Here is a 7,898-nt window from a genome sequence, read left to right as displayed (position 1 = left end):
CCTGAAAAAAATTGCTAAGCCCTGCCCGGCCTGGCCCATATTAAATTTTACAACACCAAAAAAGTATATATTTAATATATATATATGATTAAAAAAATATATTTAATATATATTTCGGGCTGGGCCGGGGCCAAAAAAATTTTACCTGAGGCTTGGCCTATTTTTTAAACGGGTCTCTTTTTTTTACCCAAACCCTCTCATTTTTCAGGCGGGCCGTCAGGCTGGGCCAGGGCGCCCAACTCATGATCACCTCTAAATTCAGCATATGCTGAATACAGAGAGGTATCCATAGGTAATCATAAAGTAACTTTATTAAAGCTATGAAGAAGAAACAACATGGAGCAAGAATTAGAAGCTCCATCAACGCATTCATTTTTCTTCTCTAAACCAGAACCATTTTCCCCTTCAAAACAGATAAACCAAAAGTCAGGTAGGACCCTATCTTTCCCATTATCGTGTGTGGTCATAAAAGGCTCCTGAAGATATCAACATCTCAAAAATATATAAATAGCTCCTGCCCCTCCCATGGGTCTCTCTGGGTTCAATCTGCTCTTCTACTCCTTTCCTCATCTCAACTGGTAGCTTCAAATCTTAGTTCAATACCAATTATTACGGGACTAGAACTTTAATTTTACAAATCGCACGACCTTAAATAATTTCTTAACTTTAATAATAAGTACTACAATAGTACAAATTTTAGTATAGTTTATACCGGAATCATGTTTACATAAATAGTAAAAACAAGACATGACGAACATGTTTTACAGGTATTATTATCATAAATATTGAAATGAGAGGAATGATAATTACAAAAAGACCTAAAAAACCCAGCAACAAAGACATGAAAAGAGAGTATTTATTCTCAGCTCCTATAAACAGTGTTTTAGTGATGATATCGCATTATGTTTTGCAAAGGTTCCTCAATTCTCAAACCTTTTAAACCAATGGTTTTCATTTGCCTAAACAAAATGGATTTAATTTAACTATATTAATTATCAATTTATTTTAGGGTAATATTTAATTTTTCCCCATTTTCGTTGTTCCCTACAACATATATTAAACCAATCTCATTCATCTATATTTGAATTAGATATGGAAAGATAGCTTGTATTAGTAAATAAACCTAAATATGTCCTTAGTCTAATCGAAAATGAGCAAATCGATTGAAAAACTAATATGTCGTCTATCAAGCCCAATTGTGGAAATGTTTTGTCTCGAATGGAACAGATGACTCCTAAAAGAGAGAGACATAGATGTGATTGACTGGACTAACAGTACATCAGATAAGACCCAAGTAGAATAGATTCTAAATCCATTTATGGATCTATTTACTTTTGATGCTCATAGCGTGATATACCTTAATCTTGAGTGGATGATGGACTATACATGCATGACTTGTATACTTTGATGCAAGTGAAAGGCTAAGTTCAAAAAGATAAAGAACTACCGAAAGTTGGTGCATTGGATATACAACTTCTATAGTATGTAACATTATTCAAAATAGTGAAATTCATAACCCAACTAATGAGTAAATGATATCTTCTCATCAACATTGCACGATAGATGAAAATTAAACATGGCCACGAGTCATTTGTCTTTGTGATAAATGCTAGAACCTTTAAACATATTAAATACCATCTCTTAAAAGTTCAATACACGAACCATGTTAAACCTCTAGTTCTTAACGGCTATGTACTTCAAGCATTACTATGTATCGGCTCAAGTATTACCTGAATTCCATTTTGGGGTCGAAGGGTGAGAATAAGTATTGGAGAGTGGACATAGGCAGGGGAAAGGGTAATGGTGTAGCGTTGTAGAATCATGGAGAGAGCAATCTTGGTTTCTATCATTGCAAATGTCATACCAACACAAGATCGAGGTCCTAATCCGAAGGGGAAAAAGGCAGCCGCGGTGTAATTGGTAGCTTTGGCAATCCCTTCAGCGAATCTCTCAGGTTTAAAATGGTGCACATCATTTCCCCAAAAGTGAGGGTCACGGTGAAGTCCAATATTTAAAGGCAGAATATCTATATTAGCAGGCAAGAGTAGCTTTCCCAACTGAATTTCTCTTGTAACTGTTCTTTGGAGGACACCTGTTGGACCATACAATCTTAGAGTTTCATTGATGATCATGGTCATCTGTTTGGAAAATAGAAAAATATGTCAGATTACATCATGTCGATGGCTATTTGAATTCCCAGTTAGATAGTTTTCTTACTATTTTGAGTTTGGCGATGCCTTCGAGATGTGGATTTTGGTTACCAAATATGTCAACCACCTCTCTTCTCGCTTTTTCTTGCCAATCTCCATGCAAGTAAGGAATTAACAGTTTCTTGTCCAGCAAAATAGAATGTTTTGCATTCAGCTACCAAGTCTTCCAATGAAATCCTGTTTTTCTCATCCGAATCATGATAGACATTTAGAAGTAATCCAAGAAAATCATTGCCGAAGCTATTGACTTCTCCATTCACAGCTTTGTCTTCTCTTTTCTTAACAATCTTCATCAGACGATCTTGTATTTCTTTTGCAAGTTTTTCAGACTCTAGCAAATCAGCAGATTTCCATAACTTGCTGCAAAATGCAAACCATGGTCAGCCATATATAAGGAGAAAACCAAATCCAGGGGGAATGAAAGTCTAAAAGTTGCATTCAAAAGCTAGTTGAAATCAAGGTAAAAGTTGGGATTAATTAAGCTTAGAGGGAAGATACCTGATCAAAGGAATTCTAGTCTTAGAAAGATTTTGACTCACAATTATTGTCGACTTGTCTAACATGGCAAAAATCTTCTCCCCTTCTAAGTAACTGCTACCAAATGCTGTTCTGGAAATCACTTCTGAAGTTAATAACCTAAATTCTTGGTACACTTCAATCTCTTTTCCTTCTTGGCCATTCCACTTTTCTAGCATTGTTTCAACACTAGCAATTATTGCTGGAGTCATGTTCTGCGGAAACAATCCTCCAATATGTAAGTAGTAGTGACATATATAATTGGAGTCTGAAAAACACTTTTCAACACAAAATCATGATTTCAACTTAGAAAAATTCGCAAACAAACAAAATTTCAAACTAAACTTTATTTCAAATTAGATTTTAATCTAAGTCAAAAAGTTAAAATAGTGTTTTTCAATGAAATGACTTCTTTTTTAAATCTCTGAATTATTTTTTACTTTACAACATTAAATCTAAAATTGATATCTTAAGTGGTAAATGCTGTCAAATTTTTCAAAATTACTTTTCACGAATCTTTTCAACTTCGATAATAAATTAGCTAAGAATGCAAAATTTTACCAAAATATTGTAGTCTATGTATAATTCTTGTAAATTAATTACATCTAGTTTATATATTTGGAAGACTTACCTTTAGGCTTTCCCCATGGAAAGTGTGATTGGCTAGCTTTCGATGCTTTGCCCATTTTTCCCCCTCAATGAATATAAGTCCATTCCCCAAGAACTTCATACCGATATCTGAAAGCTGCTTTTTCTGAAAAATTTGTTCACTATTTTTCAGAACTTCTTTGATTAATTCAGGCTCTGAAATCACCAATTCAGCTCGAGCACCGTTCCAATAAACAAAATTCTTCCCTAATAACATGAAAAGAAAAAGGGTCTACCTTTTCTTAGAACTACAAGTTATAAATCATAGTGAAAGAACAGGCATGGATCTTACCATATCTGTTGGTCCAGGTGTAAAAATGTGGATGTACTCTGGGAAATAGATCATCTGTCAAGCCCACAGATTTGCTTAAAGCTTTTTGTTTCATTTTGGTAACTTCCTTGTTGTTGCCATGGATGAATCTGTAAGGAGGTCCTTTGATCCCCTGTGAATTCAGCATATGCTGAATACGGAGAGGTATCCATAGGTAATCGTAAAGTAACTTTATTAAAGCTATGAAGAAGAAACATGGAGCAAGAATTAGAAGTTTCATCAACGCATTCATTTTTCTTCTCTAAAACAAAACCATTTCCCCCTTCAAAACAGATAAACCATAAGTCAGGTAGGACCCTATCTTACCCATTATCGTGTGTGGTCATAAATGGCTCTGGAAGATATCAACATCTCAAAAATATATAAATAGCTCCTGCCCCTCCCATGGTCTCTCTGGGTTCAATCTGCTCTTCTACTCCTTTTGTCATCTCAACTGGTAGCTTCAAATCTCAGTCCAATACCAATTGTCACAGGACTGAAACTTTAATAATAAGTACTACAATAATACGAATTTTAGTATAGTTTATACGGGAATCATGTTTACATAAATAGTAAAAATAAGACATGACCAACGTGCTTTACAGGTATTATTATCATAAATATTGAAATGAGAGGAATGATAATTGTCACAAAAAGACCTAAAAACCCAACAACAAAGACATGAAAAGAGAATATTTATACTCAGCTCCTATAAACAGTGATGATATCGCATTATGTTTTGCAAAGGTTCCTCAATTCTCAAACCTTTTAAACCAATGATTTTCATTTGCCAAAACAAAATGGATTTAATTTAACTATATTAATTATCAATTTGTTTTAGGGTAATATTTAATTTTTCCCATTTTCGTTGTTCCTACAACATATATTAAACCAACCTCATTAATCTATATTTGAATTAGCTAAGGACAATAAATCACATAATCGTGAAGCCTATCATCTCAAAACATACCACAAACTCTAGTTTTATCATTATGTATCTTAACATAATACATATATAAACACTATTAAAAATCCTAAGTTTATCATAAACAATCATAAAATATTATTTTAATAAAATGTTTAAATTTCACATGACAAAATCTTCAATGAGTGGAATTAAAGATATCAATTCAATAAACTATTAAGTTCTCTAATTAAATATTCTACTATAAATTTGGAACATCATAATCTTATAAATTAATTACTTGAATTTAATGACACATGATAAATTAATTAATTTAATTTAAACTCATATCGATTAATCATGTGAAAATGTAAAATAAAATATAAAGGTAATAATGCATGCACCTATTATACATCTTTTAATTTTGTTGAATTGGTTTCTACTTTCCTTTTTAATATAATTCCCACCTTCTTTATATGATAGTAATTGCAATGTAAATTCTATTTTAGGTTTACAATAATTATCTTTTATAACAACATGTTGTAGTATATAACAACCACCATTTTATAACATGCAAACATACAAATGGAATTGTTACATAAGGGGTTGATTGTAATCATTTCCTTTTTTGTCATTATGCTTCCTACAAAATTTTGATCAATAGTACTGGAAACAAGCATTCTCTTGGCGCATGTAGTTGATAATTGCTTAAAAAAATAAAGTGAGTAATTGATGACAAAGTGATGGTTGTAATGGCAACCTTTGATGCCACTATGATGAACACAACAACAAAAAATAGAACACAAATGATTGTTTATGCATATCGATTTTTCTATGTCTATGGAACCTAACTTAATGAGTAAATCCATTATTTTTAATCCCAAGACAACAAGTTATTTAAGTCCTATCACAACTCGGTATAGCAACCTCACTTTTGTATCTAAATATCTAAATCATTCACCACTAAGTTCTTCCCTTGAGAATTTTGGCTGTAAAACCAAGCAACAAACTTATTTTACACTCTTAATGCACTATCAATTACAAGTTCCTCAATGAAAAAAATAAGTGCAATAGAAACTCTATCTTATTTTAACTTACACAAGCCTCTAATATATAAGAATTTAATGTTTGCAAAGATAAAGATCAATTCGAATCAATATCCCACAAAAAATAGCCTCGTAAAAAAAACTTTACTAATGCGGTTGTTGAAAGCACAAAAAATATCCTATCCCTAATAAATAATGAAAAAGAATAGTAAAAGGAAAGTAAGGTAAAATCCTTAGGGACTGGATTTGCACAATATCTTATTTTGTGAAATCCCAGGCAGAATCTTTCCCGAGAAAACCTGCGTTCCTGGAAAAAAAATAAAAAAAATAGAATTAAAGGTTTGGGTCTGGAAACGAAAAATAAAATAAAAACAAAATTAAGAATATTGAATCAAAAATTCGAGAAATTAAAAATAAAGTTAAGAGAAAGAAAATTCTTATGGGAGATTCTAACCTCCAGCTTTCTCGTTCCGCCTTGGGTTCAATCCTCAACTTTTAGATGATCCTTCCTAAACCGAATAAGCCAGTTATAGTGGAAGAGGACGCCTACGACCACCAGCTCTAAGGATTTAGACTTACGATTTAGTGAAACCTGACTCTAGCCAACAATTGCTTCTATGGGATCGTCTTATGCTAGATCAGCGATTCTCAATGGTGAATCCCATGCCATTTTGTCTCTTGGGCTCACTAACCTCTAACGCAGTAAGTTAACGAATTGACTATGCAATCTTCCTAAAACATACAAAGCAGTCGCCTTTGCATACATTGAAAATCTTACTTCTTAAGGGACATGGACGGAAGCGTCAGCCCCGTAGTGCAGAGAAACAATGAATACTCAGCGAGGAGGCTAAGTACGGACTCTAGGCCTCGAGAACCCTTTTTGGAAAATATCGACAACTTTCAGCTAGATGAGTTTAGTGGCTCATGGTTGTGGTGAAAAAGAAAATAAATAAAATAAAAATAGAGATTTTATTGAAAGGAAATATGAGGAGAACAAAAGCCTAGACTTTTGGGGGAGAGAGTGTTTACATCATTTTTGAGTTACTTTACCCCTATTTATAGTGCTAGGGGAGATAGTCTAATCCTACTTAAACTCCAAAAGATAAATACATTTAATTGAAGATAAATAAAATAAAATCCTAAAATTAGATAATCCTTAATAATTATCTTAATATTAATTATCCTAATATAATTAAAATAGAGTTTGATAGAATAAAATCTCTTTTTTTTGCATTTCAACCCTTGTGTCCTCCATGCTTGCACTTTTGGCACCAACTTTTATTTGTGTCGCACATTGGCCCATTTTATCTCTAAATTCACACTTTTGGCCCTTAATTTTGCTTTTGTCTCAAATTTAGTCCCTATGAGATAAAATATCATAAATAGCTCAAATTAGCAGGATCATATTCAAAATAAATACATAATTAATACATAAAAATACGTTATTCTAGAGTGTTATCAAATTTTACAAATATCCTGAAAGTTAAGAATAAATCAAAGATTTCGAAAATAAATTTTAAAATAAGTCAAGCCAATCTCCACAAAATAAGTGATCCGATTTGCTTGATTCAGATTGATTTAATCTTAACAGATTGATTGCTCCACAAAATGGATCTTCAAATATGAGCCAACACATGTCCACAAAATCATCTAAGTCGTTGCCCAACTGATTTTGTTAAAAAGATTTCAACTCCAAAAATGTCAAGTTATGTTGCTTATGGCAATGCTAGCTGTAGTGGCCATTGTTGGATTTGGTACACTAAGTGTACTATATTCGTTTTATATAATTGTATTTTTCAAACAAATTGGTTTAATAATATCTATTAATTACATTAATACCCTTTGCATATTGTCCTCAATGTTTTTGCACACAAAGCAAAATGGAAGCAAATATTGGCTCATTGGTTATCTATTGTTTAAATTAATACTAAGCGGTATTACGTGGTCAGATCTTGATATGGAAAGATAGCTTGTATTAGTATATAAACCTAAATATGTCCTTAGTCTAATCAAAATTGAGCAAATCGATTGAAAAACTAAGATGTCGTCTATCAAACCCAATTGTGGAGATGCTTTGTCTTAAATGGAACAGATAACTCCTAAAAGATAAAGACATAGATGTGATTGACTGGACTGACAATACATCAGAAAAGACCCAAGTAGAATAGATTCTAGATCCATTTATGGATCTATTTACTTGTGATGTTCATTGTGTGATATACCTTAATCTTGAGTGGATGGTGGACTATACAAGCATGACTCGT

At 32.5% G+C, this 7,898-nt stretch overlaps 1 pseudogene; it reads right to left on the bottom strand.

Moving 5' to 3' along the window:
- Positions 1–1,525: 1,525 nt before the first annotated feature.
- Positions 1,526–4,330, bottom strand: LOC128031994 (cytochrome P450 CYP749A22-like; annotated as a pseudogene).
- Between the last annotated feature and the right edge of the window lie 3,568 nt (positions 4,331–7,898).

This window comes from Gossypium raimondii, chromosome 3 (genome assembly GCF_025698545.1).
Source record: "Gossypium raimondii isolate GPD5lz chromosome 3, ASM2569854v1, whole genome shotgun sequence".
Lineage (NCBI taxonomy): Eukaryota > Viridiplantae > Streptophyta > Magnoliopsida > Malvales > Malvaceae > Gossypium > Gossypium raimondii.
Note: the sequence above shows the minus strand (reverse complement) of the source record. Positions and strands in the feature narration are given on the sequence as shown.